The sequence below is a fragment of the Drosophila ananassae genome, chromosome 2L, assembly GCF_017639315.1.
Source record: "Drosophila ananassae strain 14024-0371.13 chromosome 2L, ASM1763931v2, whole genome shotgun sequence".
Taxonomy (NCBI): Eukaryota; Metazoa; Arthropoda; class Insecta; order Diptera; family Drosophilidae; genus Drosophila; species Drosophila ananassae.
Genome location: NC_057927.1, coordinates 20,745,870 through 20,758,082, shown reverse-complemented (window position 1 = coordinate 20,758,082; position 12,213 = coordinate 20,745,870). Strand labels below are relative to the sequence as shown.

The window sequence follows — 12,213 nt, the reverse complement described above, 5'->3', positions numbered from 1 at the left end:
ATATTTATGTATAAGAGGCTGGGCGTTCTACCACCCACTCGACCTCCGATGACGTAGATAGCCTGCCCCATTGCCAACCCTCATTACTTTCATAGCCGGAGTTCTATTATCAACGAAATTGTGGGGAAGAACATTGACATATCAGTAGATTTGGCTTTAACCTAATTGGGAAAATTCAATAAAGTTCTGAAGGGCCAGGAAACTTATAGATACGATATTTAACTATAATAGTACATATAATAGGTGTAATATGGAAGGGTAGACCTCTAAACAAAGTGCTTAATTAAAAGGTTTTTATAAGAAATTTAATGGGCCAACTATCCCCATCCTGTCGAGTGTAATTTTCCTAATGGATGCATACAATGAACAATAACGATGATGCTGAGGATATGAATGACCAGCGAGGGGTTGACCACTTGTTGATATGGCAGCGGTTTTGATGGATGTCATTGTTTGTTATATAATATGCCTTAATTACTTAGACATTGCCTGATTTTTTAACTAATTAAGGTACTAAGAAAGGTTGACCTCCTTACTTTACTCCAATTATTTGCAATAAGATAGTTGTAATAGATATAAAAGTATTAATAGAATTAATCAAAGATATCAAATGTAATTAAAAGTCAAATCCTTACAATCAACAACCAAAGGAGGAAGCCCAGGATTAGATTAAGACTCACAACCAACTCACAAAAGGGGGGCCTACAAATGAAATCCCTTTTTTGTGTGCGAATATGTAAGTACCTTTTTATTATGTACACGTGTAATGTATGCGTACAATATGGTAATGGACCATTACCGTTTGTCACCCACTTACACGCCCAACCACCCTATAGTATTTGGATATGTACCGCCAAGGACACATCCAGGACTAACCTGCCTAACAACCAACGAACAAAAAGCCCCCGACGGCAAAAATCTATATGTAGGGAATCAGCCGAAAAACCCGACGGAAGACGAGTGTTATAAGGTTACTATTTCTTTTATTTTACTGTAAAGGATCCGACAGGATGCAGGGATGGGGATGGGTTCTGTTATAGGCTCCCGTCCAACCAGGAGGCTTCAGCTGGATACCCAGCCAGTCGGCAATTAAGGCTCACGTAAGGACCAACCTATTGGAGCCGAGCACATCCTGCGCAGAATCCGAACGGCCACACCCACCCGTCCTTTATGGGGGCGGAGTAGTACTCCACATTAACCAGAAGCGTTAACGGTGCAACGAGGAAGTCGGTTTCCCGTCCCTCGTGGGAAAAGTGTGTCAGAAGAAAAGCGTTACCTGCCGAAGGCGAGTCCTTCCACCAATGCTGTCTCGCTCTTCGAGCAGGACGGCATGTGTTTGAATCAGGGGTTGAGTCAGCAAACCCCATAAGATATGCCAAGAAAATGCCGAAGTCTGCCAAAAGTTTGTCGTAAGACGAAGGCGAGAGCCAGATTGTTCGGCAAAGGATAACTGCATGAGTGTGTGTGAGAGTTATAAAAAGGGGGAGAGAAAATGAGAGAGTAAGCACGTGTGGAGCGTAAGTCAAAGTGGAATCCAACAAGTGGCCAAGGATGAGAGCAGGGATTGTGATTGATTTTTAGGGTGGGGGTTAAAGTTCAGCAAACAAGTGGGTGGTATGTAAGATCGGTTCAAAGCTAAGATATAAAAATAATTTGTAATCTCTATTTTATGTTTCAAACTAAAAGTATCTCAAAGCTACCCAAAGTGGAGTGTATCCAAAGAGCATAAAAATTTTACCCAAAACTGTTGAATTTGATAAGCTGAACTAAACTTTTACTCATTTGTCTCCTCTTCCACTCATCTCTTACTTTTTCAGCAGGTAGGAGTGATTCTGCTCTTCGTAGTGTTGTACTCTTCGGCCCCCCCCAAAAAAAAGCTTAAACGTTTTTCGGCATGTCTTCTTTCAGGCACGCGGTTGTTCGTTCTTTTAACTTTTTATTTGTTTTTTTTTTTTTTTTTGTTTTTTTTTAGGTTTTTATATTTCTTTTATTTTTTATTGTAAGAATTTCAAAACGACGCAATAGCGTGACGCTCGACGCTGACGTCGCTGCTAGCGGTCCACGTTTTCATTTTAAAGGTGAGAGTGTGTGTGTGTGTGTTTGAGTGGGAGAACGTGTGTGTGTACTTTGGGGGCGGGGGGCCATATGAGTCTGTGTGTGTGTATGTGTGTTGCCATTTCATAGCCCACATTAGGTAAGGTTAGGTTTTTAATTCTGTTTTCGTTTTTCTACTTTTGCCACAAATTTGTTCTGGCTTCGCTTTTTAGCCGTTTTCTTCTGCTCCACTGATCGTTATTCTGCCCCAACCCCATCCCCCAGCTCTTTACTTTCGAGCCCCATCAAGCTGTGACTTCTCTTCCACCCAATTAGTTCTCTTTCACCTGCCCCCACACCTCTCTTTCTCTTACAAATCTCCCCGAGAGGCTTTGTTTACATAAACCGCGCGCGTTTTTCGCTTTTTTAGCTGGTATTTGTTTCCGCTTTTCTTTGCTCTGCTTTTGTTTAGCTTTCTCGCCACAGTTGCTGCCACGACCGCGGCTTCTGCCAGTTGGCTCTGCCGATACTTTCAAATATTTTCGCGCACCATGTGGTTTTCCTCAATTATTCCCATGGCTAAGCTACACTGTTTATTTAAATAATTTTTGCAAAAAATATGAAATTGAAAAAAAATTGTTCTATGCAAATTAATTTTAATTTTAAATTAAATAAGAGTCCTTAAAATATAATTTGTATAATCTTAAAGGCATCACATTTTTTGCAAAGTGTACTCCTTAACTTATACACTGAAAAGCTAGTTCTCTTCGCGGTCATCGCAGGTTTATTTTTACGTTTTTCTCTTTACTATCTTTATAGTTTGCAATTTGCTCTTTTTTTTGCCTATTTATTGTGCTCTATGGCTATGACTTGTCTATGTGTGCCCCAGCTCCACCACTCGGCATTCCATTCCGGTTCGTTCTTTCCCGGGTGTTCCGTTCTTCTGAACTTGGGACCACGTGGTGTGTGTGGATGGCAAGCGAGTGTGGATGCCGTTCGTTCGCCGCTCGCCGCTCTTCTATCTGCGTATCTCCCAGATACTGTATCTTGCGGCTGGCTTCAGGAAGTGCTTCATCACATTTACATGTGCTCGCCAACACACATTTGCATATTAAAGCGATCCGCCCCAACCATCCTCGTAGCGTATCGCGTTCCCCCCCTCGTACCGCCTCAGCCCGCCTTGCCACGCCCTCTTTTGTTGCTACCGATACCGCCTCCCGGCATCAACACTCACTTGAAATAGTTTCCTTCAATCTAAGTCGCACTTCCATCAGGAATTCTGTGAAACGATCACTTCGAGGGCTGCTGTGGGCAGGTATTCGTATCTGTATCTGCATCTGTATCTGTAAAGTGAGTGTGCATCGACAAGTATCTGTGAGTTGCGTCAGTTCTCGAGAGTCGTGCGCTTTTGCGGCTGCATCAATTACGGCGTTAAATTAATCAGTTAATCTTAATAAATTAGAGATAACGCTTACGAGATATGTTTTGCATTTTAAATGCCACACGCTACCAGGGGGAGTAAACCTGAACTGCTACAGTTATTACTAGAAATGGGTCCAGTAATAGCAGTGGTTGACCCCCATTTTTTTTTTAATAATTATTTCAAGAAACATTTCAAGAAAAAGCAACTACCATTTTTATTTGAAAAATTTTCAGTCAAAACACATGATAATTTTATTTCTTTTAGATTTAAAATCCATAGTACTCTTTGACAAACTCATCTTCATAATTTGGCCGTTTATTTGGCATGTGACCCCGTTGAATTCACTTCCTGGCTACGCCTCTGCGTAGAATTCCATGTGGCCACTTTAGGGGGGCTCGCTTGTGACAAACACATGCTCATAAATGAAATATACATACATATGAGCCCCAACATGTTGAAGTTTTGTTTTTTTTAAGTCTTGATAGCGTTCATCAACATTCGACTTGAGGAGCCGAAGCAACGTCACAAAATCTTGTTTCCCCCCAAAACACTCAAAATACCGTTTCAGCTACAGTTGATCAAGCGATTATTGGGAAGTTTCCAGTATTAAGTCACCTTTCGAAATGGTTCAATGGAAATATAATATGGAAAGGTTAGACCTCACAAATAAAACCTAAAAGAATGTGTGTCGGAATTTCTCAAAAAAAAGTTTCTAGAGACTCGAGGCCTATAATTTTTACCCTTTATATTTGATTTCCTAACCAAATCAATTAGGAATCTGGAAATCATTGCAAAATAGTTAGGAAAACAGTCGTGCTTGGAGCACTCCTCTTTCTCAGCCTCGCACTCGCTTTATAAATTGCTCTATAAATTGTTGAGTTAACAAATTGTTACTAACAATATTCAAATTTCCATCTGAACACTCACACTCCAGCCCAGTTGGGCTGGTAAACAAACACACACGACACCGGGTAGGCCAACTGGAGTTCCAAGTGTGAGAGTCAGGCCACTGCCTCCACCCCCATCACACTCTACCCCCTCTGCAAACCACCATGGACATATAAACACACTCACACTCACTCGCTGTGAGGAGACATTAAAACAGAAATTATAATTTTTTGAAGGCCAAGCGCCAAGCATAGAGCAGAGTGGAGTGGAGCCACACTCGCGATTCCGACGCGGATTCGGATCGCTTGCCTTCGCCTCGGATCGGATCAGATCGTCTCGGCTCCATCGTCTAATGTCAATTGTGCCGAAGCCGTGGTAATTTTATACCCTTAGAAAGGGGGTATAAGTCATTTGAGATAAATCAAAGTTATTTATTTATTTTCTATTTTCTAAACATTTACTGTTTCTACAACCAGTCGAATACTTAATTTCTTAAGAGAAAAAATACTAAAAATTATATAAAATTAAGCTTAATATTTATTTCTAAGAACATTTTTTTATAATTATTGCTTATATAATTAGAATCTTACCATGAATATTATTAGGAATAATTATGCCACGAGTCGTATACGTGATTTTTTTATTTTAAGCAGAGATAAGTTAAAATGTTAAAAAAAAATATATTCTAAGGACCTTACTATTTTCATTCTAATTTCATTTGAAGTCACAAAATTTCTACTTAGACTCCCTTACGTCCAACCCGTCGAATACGTAATGTGAAAACTAGGCGTATACGTGATCTCTATCGATTAGCTATTCACATTAAATATTTTTAAATAAGTAATAGTAATGGTATATTTTAAAAATATTAGTTTATATATTATTTTTCTAAAAAAAATGTGGAATTTACAAAAATTGCGTATACGCATGGTAGACCATTTTAATTTTTCTTAAAGAAAGAGTATTTAAGTTTTGTTTTTCACGAAACTAGCCCTACTTTCTCGTTCTACTACGTCGTCGATTTTGCCGTTGAGAAACTTTTTTTTCCGCCAACTTATAAGCCAGCTGAGCAGGCGCAGAAACTTGACCGAAATGCGAAATGCTGGCTGCTCGGGTATCTGTATCTGAGTATCTGGGAGTACGTCACTGGAGGAGCAGCACGAGAGGAGTGTCATCAGTTTTCGTCACTCGTCAGCCAAAAAATAATCAAAATCAAAAAAAGGGAATAAAGTTCACAAATTTGGACAATTAAGTGTCATTTTTAAAATAATATATATATTTTATTCATTGAGATAAAAAATGCATTAAATTCTCCATAAACCACATCCAGTTTTTCTCGGTATAGGCCACTTTTTGGCAGCCGACATTTGGCGCGCAGTTTGAAACCTGAGTTAGTGTCTTGCGGGTCCAGTTTGTCAAATTTGGATGCGATTACGAGACGGGGTCCGAGACGGCGACGACAGTTTGCAATTCGCCACGCGCCAACGCAAATGAAAAGCTTTATAAAAAAATTGATATTTTTTCTCGAATATTTCGGCGGTGGCAATTATGGTCAAGTATCGACTGGTGATAGTTGAAGCGTTTGTGTAATGTTAATGGAATGTCTTGGGGAGTGGGCGGCAATGCTTGCTCACCGGTTCTAATAAGCTCTAATTGATCTTTCGAATTAATGAATTACCTCCACGATGTGATGCTCTCACTTTGTTTTCAAATGGAACTTACCTATACCAAGATTTTAGTTATCAACTTAAGCCCACTTCATAACATTGTAAAATATAACTACAGCTTATCTTATTGTTGTTTTCGCATCTGAATGTCCTCTTGCTAATAAAAGACTTAGTGTTTTATCTTCTGGATGTACTTTGGAGACAGTTGGACTACCTGAAAAGTGGAGTAAATATTGTAAAATGTTTTCTAATTCCAAAATAGATCTCTTTCGTTCCCAGAATTGGTTCCTGATTCCCCATATTGTCCCGGACCCATGTATCTGTATCTGTTGGAATGATCGGACCATGCCCAACCCATTTTTCGACCGCTTCTAATCCGCCTTCAGAAATATCCGATTCTCGGCGGGCTGAGAGAGTTTAGTTTGGACGATCCATAAAATAAACTGTTCGCAGCCCGGCCTCAGCGTCTAGACTTCATTAGCCGTGTAATGTTGCGGAATTTATGTGGCAGGCACATTAAAAAAAGCACCGATACTCACCAATACCAGTATGAAAGCATATATACAGATATCAGGTCTAGGCGAAAACAGAAACTGGTACCGGGTATCGGGGAGGGGAACAATTTTTTTTTCATATACATATATATTTTTTTTTTTGGGTCTGTGGGGGAGGGGAAACTTTGGTAATAAAATACATGTTCCCAAAAAGCTTACGCACACACATACATACATACGTATCTATGAGAGTGAATATGTAGATGCCGTGGCATATTTTGAATAACATTTCAGACTCATATCGAGAAGAGTGCACAAATATGAAGTGCAGTGCTGGCATTATCAGTAGAATGCAATTTTGGGGAATTTTCCATCACATCACGAGACAATGAACGGGAATGTATCAAAGAGAGCGTTCGAAAGAGTGAGGGGGTACCTCTTTGGAGAGAGCCATGGAGAGGAGCAATCGTGAGATAACATTCCTTATCAGCTATGCCGACCGCCGGAGCAACCCACCGACCGACCAACCGCCTGCCCTCCCGCCACCTTTGGCCCCTTGGCGGCCAGTCCGCCTCACAGCCGGACGAGAATTTCGAGTCCAAAGCAGCGCCATCCCAATGAAAAGAAACAATTTAAATTCCAAATGTATAAAATAGGTAAACTATGGGCTTTTATTTATTGATATTGAGGGGCCACAGATGCGGTCCAAAAAATAGATATCCCATACCATAAATACTAAGTATTAATACTATGTTTTTATAAATATTTGTGGCTTAGTGAGTTTTGAATTAAAATTAAGAAACTAAATAAAAAATGTTCGGGAAGCTTATAGGATCCTCCTAACATTTTGACCCAAACTGTAAATGTTTGTGTGTGAGAGCACAAAAAAAAAAAAAAAATAAATAAATAAAAAAAAAAAAAAAAAAAAACGTGAAGTGAGCGGCAAAAGTTGGGGCTGGTTTTTTTTTTTTTTTACGTTGCTTGGGTGTGGAGCACAAGTGGAACGCATTCTCAGAGCAAAGCTTGTGGTGGTGGTGGGGCCGCTTCGTGTACTCACACACACCAGCTCAGACACAAGCAGACCGCTTCGTGTACTCACACAGATACTCACACTCACGCACACCAGCTCAGAGGCTAGCAGACCGCCTTTTTGCGCCACTTTACGAACGCCCAGCGAATCAGTTGTCAGTTCGCATCCAACTAGAAAGCAGTAAGAAGTAGTAGTCCGTGTTTTTTCGTTTGCGGTCAAAAGCCACGAGGTCGTTCATCGTTTTCTTTCCAGCATTTTCACACACCAAACGTTCGCAGAAAAGAGGCAGATTCTTTACCCCAAGATCGTCTACACCCCATCGTCTACGCGCTCTCGCCTACCTGGCTTTCTTTCCACACACTCTCTCTTTCTCTCTCTCTGTGTCTCTTAATCTCCTCGAAATACCGTGAAAAAAGTGAAAGAAGTTGCAAAATCAAAACATGTGAAAGAAATCTTAAAAATCTTAAAAAAAAAAAAAAAACCAAAAAAACTGAAAGAAACTGAAGCGTAGAAAGAACGCGTTCGCGGGTATTAAAATCAAAATTTTTTAAATAAGGGAAACGCAAAAAATAGAAATAAACGGGGGAATAAAAATGAAATACGTAGCGATGCTTGGGTGGGTGATCTTCGTTGTCGCTGCTGACTATTCGGTTGATTTTTTGGTTTTTCGTAGTTCGTATTCGTTTCGAATTGGAGTAAGCTTTTGGAACGTGTTTATATTAAAATTTGTTCCCCATTTGAACTTTAAACAACGTTTCGGTTTTCATTGAATTCTCATACGAATTCCAATTAAGTGTGTGCGTCCAATTGGCATGAATTGATGACGTGACGTGATCGCGTTTACTCTCTTCGTGCCCACACACACACACACATACATACATACATAATCGAAAATAAGCCCCCACTTTTGCTCTCTCTCTTCGACCGCGTGTGTGAACTCTCTTATTTGTTGTGCTTTTTTATTGTGTTTGCTTTGGTGTTTATTATTATTGTTGTTATATTATATGAGTTCTAATTAGCCTGCTTTTTTTTTTTTTATAAAATTTGTCTATAGCTTAAGCAAAAAACCGCCGCCCATAATAAAGAAAAAAGAAAAGAAAGAAAAACACCAACAAATATCTTGTAATCCCCCCAGTTGGAAGTGAGTGTTTGTGTGTGTGTGAGCAAAAAATTATGCCAGCCTGAAATTTGAAATCTAAAAAATCTATATTTTCACTAAAATCAAATACAAAAAAAAAAAAAAAACCCAGCCCGCACAAGTTTTGCTCAAAACAACAACACGAATTCGCTATAAAACAAACAAAATTCATAAAAAGTGCAAAATAAGAAGGAAAACAAAGTAAAACAGTGCCAATTAACAACAACAACCAGAACAGGCGATCTACAAAATCAACCGGCAGAATAAACAATTATTATCGCAGTCAACACAAGGAGCAATTCCCCATTGGAAACTTTTGGCGGGTAAATAACTAAAAAAAAATGCATAAATTCATTCAATCGACAAATGGCACTTTGTATTCGATAAATGCCATCTACTCTTCAACCTTCTCTATAAATTCTAAAAAGAAATCAAATTTCATCAGTTTCAAGGGCGCTATTGACGTTTTCAAAAGCAAAGATTATTTTTCAAGTAAGGTTTTTTTCTAAAATTTAAGATTTCAAATCCCTAATGGTTTGAAGATCTTCAAGAACTGATAATTTTTCAGTTCTTATCAGCATTTCTGACAATATTCTAGAATTTTTTGAAACAAAAACAAGGTTTTGAATCAATATATACTTTTCCCATCTAAGATTTTGAATATTTTGAAGAGAAGTTTTAAAAAAATAAGTTTTCAAAGGATTTCTTCTGTTTTTCAACTATTAGAGTCTCTAAAAATGCTGTTTAAAGCTTAGTAATTTGTACAAGTATTTGAAATAATTATTTTAATGATGTCAAAATTTTACTTTCAATATCAAATCGAGCAAATAATCAAAACATTAAAAATGCGGTCACGTTCTGTGTGCTCTACCGAATCCAATAGATGATCTTTGGGTTCGTATGCGCGCTGATTAGTCGAGTCCGTTTTGGCTTTGGTGTGTTACTTTATTCGAGAGTGGGCTGGGAGATCTTAATTAGAGCACTACTGATAATGGCTCTAAATATAGAACCCAGCGCCACACTGATAGCAGAAAAGCCCGAGCCCTGGTCCGAGCGTGTGTCGCTTCTGGCCGCTCATTTCTTTTCGATTTCTGCTCCCCATCTATTTTTTTTTCCATATTTTGTGGATCCATGAAGGCCGATTTTGTGGTCAGTTTGTTAGCGGTTTATATAAAGATTTAAAATAATTTTCAAATTTACTTTTTTTTTACACGAACATTGACATTGAAACGAGATTAGGTTTTATTTTAATAAATGGGTTGCTCCGCCTCTTGGTGGCTTTTTGCTTTTATTTTTTTTTTTGTTTTTTGGGCTAGAGAGATAAGGGCCTTTATCTAGCCGCAATGTGCCAAGGTACAGCAGCTGATGGCCAAAAGTGTGCTTGTAGAGATGTGTGTGCTTGGGGCTTTTATCATATCTTAAGTGTTTGGTGGCCACAGCGCCGGAACGTGCCAGGTGATAACAAGAAAGTGTGCAAAAGTTTGTCCAAAACCTTCTAATTGGTCTGGAGAAATGGGTTGAAACAGGGCAGAGGATTAAAGGCTTTCTTAATTATGATGGAATAGTGTTTGATAAAGAGATTGCCGAAAAATTGTAAGCATGACAGGCTAAATTTTGATTTGTTTGGGAGTAACTTTAAGGGTATTCTATATTTCTTCGAATAAAAATAATTTTAAATGAATAAATCCCAATGATCGCCTCAAATATTCCATGCGTCAGTTGTCATGACTGTCAATAGAAGATCATTGGGACATCAAGCGATGGGATGAGAAGGGGCCTGACATTTTCTTTCGATTTGCGAAACAAATCGATTCGATTCGATTCGAGTTGAATCGAATAGCCTGCTCTTTAATTATTGTAATAAATTCTATAAACATTGCACTGGGGCTTTTGGGGGCTTCTAGCTCTTGCCGCTCGCCTCTTGCCTCTGCGTTTAATTTGCATTTGCATTGCTGCATTCCTAGCCGACTCTGAACTATTGCCCATTGCCTGGTTCAGTACTTCCCGCTCTCGGCGATTCATTTTCTCTCTAATAGCGCGTGTTCCTCTCCCAGGCCCACGTGCCGGCACTTTCAGTGGGGCCTTTTTCATCGAGTGCGCTGGAGGAGGAGCCGGGCCGAGGGGCAGGGATCGTCAGATAACTGCACTTTCAATAAGCTTTTATTTGAATAAGCTTCCGCGATAATTGACTTAATAAATTATTAAATATTAACAGCGCAGTAGAAACCAGAATGCAAACTGAGTGGCATTTGGCGAGGCTTGGCCCGGCACTTGCCAAAGCGGCGTTACTCGTGGATTTTCTAATGGAAACTAATGAGAAAATCATGCAAAGCAGATGGACTATGCATTTTCCAAAGCTTAGTTTTAAAAATCGCAAAAAAAAAGATCGAAACTAGCTTAGCTACTTATCATGTTACTTGATTTTCTTAATCTTAATTTAAGATGAAAGCTGGAAGTCTCTAAACTCGGTTCTCTACTTTGGAGATACTTATACCCGGTACTTCTACATCTTAAAGTGTACAATTGAGATATATTTTAGGTTATCAGTTTATGATCCAGTTATCCTTAAAGTTTATAGAGTTAAAATTATTAATTATATTTAGTTCCATAAAAAAAAAACGTTTTTCTTTGAAAAAGTCCATTGAAAGTATAGCAGATTTGTTGACCAAGGTTTATGTTCGGCATTGTCATTGGGTTACAGAGTGGGAGGTGGGGCTCCGATAAGCTATCCGGCAGACCCGCGACCACAACACGATAGGGAGCGAGTGGGACAAGTCCACATGGCAACACTGATCATATGCTGCGGACTAGATACTGCGGGTAGTGCATAAAAATAATGTGCAGTGCTTCTGTCACAGCTTTTTATCTTTCCTCTATCTCACAAATGTTTGATAAGAACAAGTGTCTGGAGAGAATTATAGAGAATTATAGAGAATTAAGGAAAGTTCAATGCTTGAGTGACATTTCTGAATTTGGAAATTCCTTAAACTGATGTCTAATGAACAATTTGTACCTTCCAATATTCAAAAATAAGATATATAACTCCCTTATTAAAAGCCCTTTAAATTTTAAATAAATTATGTTTATAAATCCCTAATGAAATATCCCTTAATCACAGAATTAATTTAGCTGAGACGCATGGCTCTTAATCAGCAGGATAGCCCATGAAAAAGTTGATATTATTGGAATATAATTCACTTTCGAGCCAAAGGTCGTTCGGTTTTATGGAGGGTGACAAAGCACTCATGCTCGTTTGCGGACAAGTGAGTTTCAAGCGGCCTCGTCATCATCGTCATTATCATTATAATCGTCATTATGGGTCGCGGGGTACTTGAGACTCTCTGGGCCTCTGGTCTGAGCCTCAAAACGAAACTGGGCTCGACGACATCCTCTCCATCTCCATCTCCAACTCCACCGCTCGAACTCCATCTCATTAGGCAGGCAGACCGGACCAGATCGGTCGATACCAGTTGGTGGCTATATGTAGTATCTCCGCACCGGCGACCAGCTGTCAGTCTTGCTTTTTATTTTCCCTCTTT

The 12,213-nt window shown here is 39.2% G+C and overlaps 1 protein-coding gene across 7 annotated transcripts in view; it reads left to right on the top strand.

The window, feature by feature from the left end:
- The first annotated feature begins 7,603 nt into the window (after window positions 1-7,603).
- Window positions 7,604-12,213, top strand: part of LOC6499030 (forkhead box protein O) — a 31,553-nt gene continuing 26,943 nt past the window's right edge. For 3 of the 7 annotated variants that reach the window (XM_032455537.2, XR_004311100.2, XR_004311097.2), the window contains exons 1-2: window positions 7,686-7,765; window positions 8,591-8,997. The gene's annotated coding sequence lies outside the window, so the exon portion shown is untranslated. Of the gene's footprint in view, window positions 7,766-8,590; window positions 8,998-12,213 lie in introns of all 7 variants that reach the window. The other 4 variants (XR_006506871.1, XR_006506870.1, XR_004311098.2 and 1 more) reach the window with 4 other exon arrangements.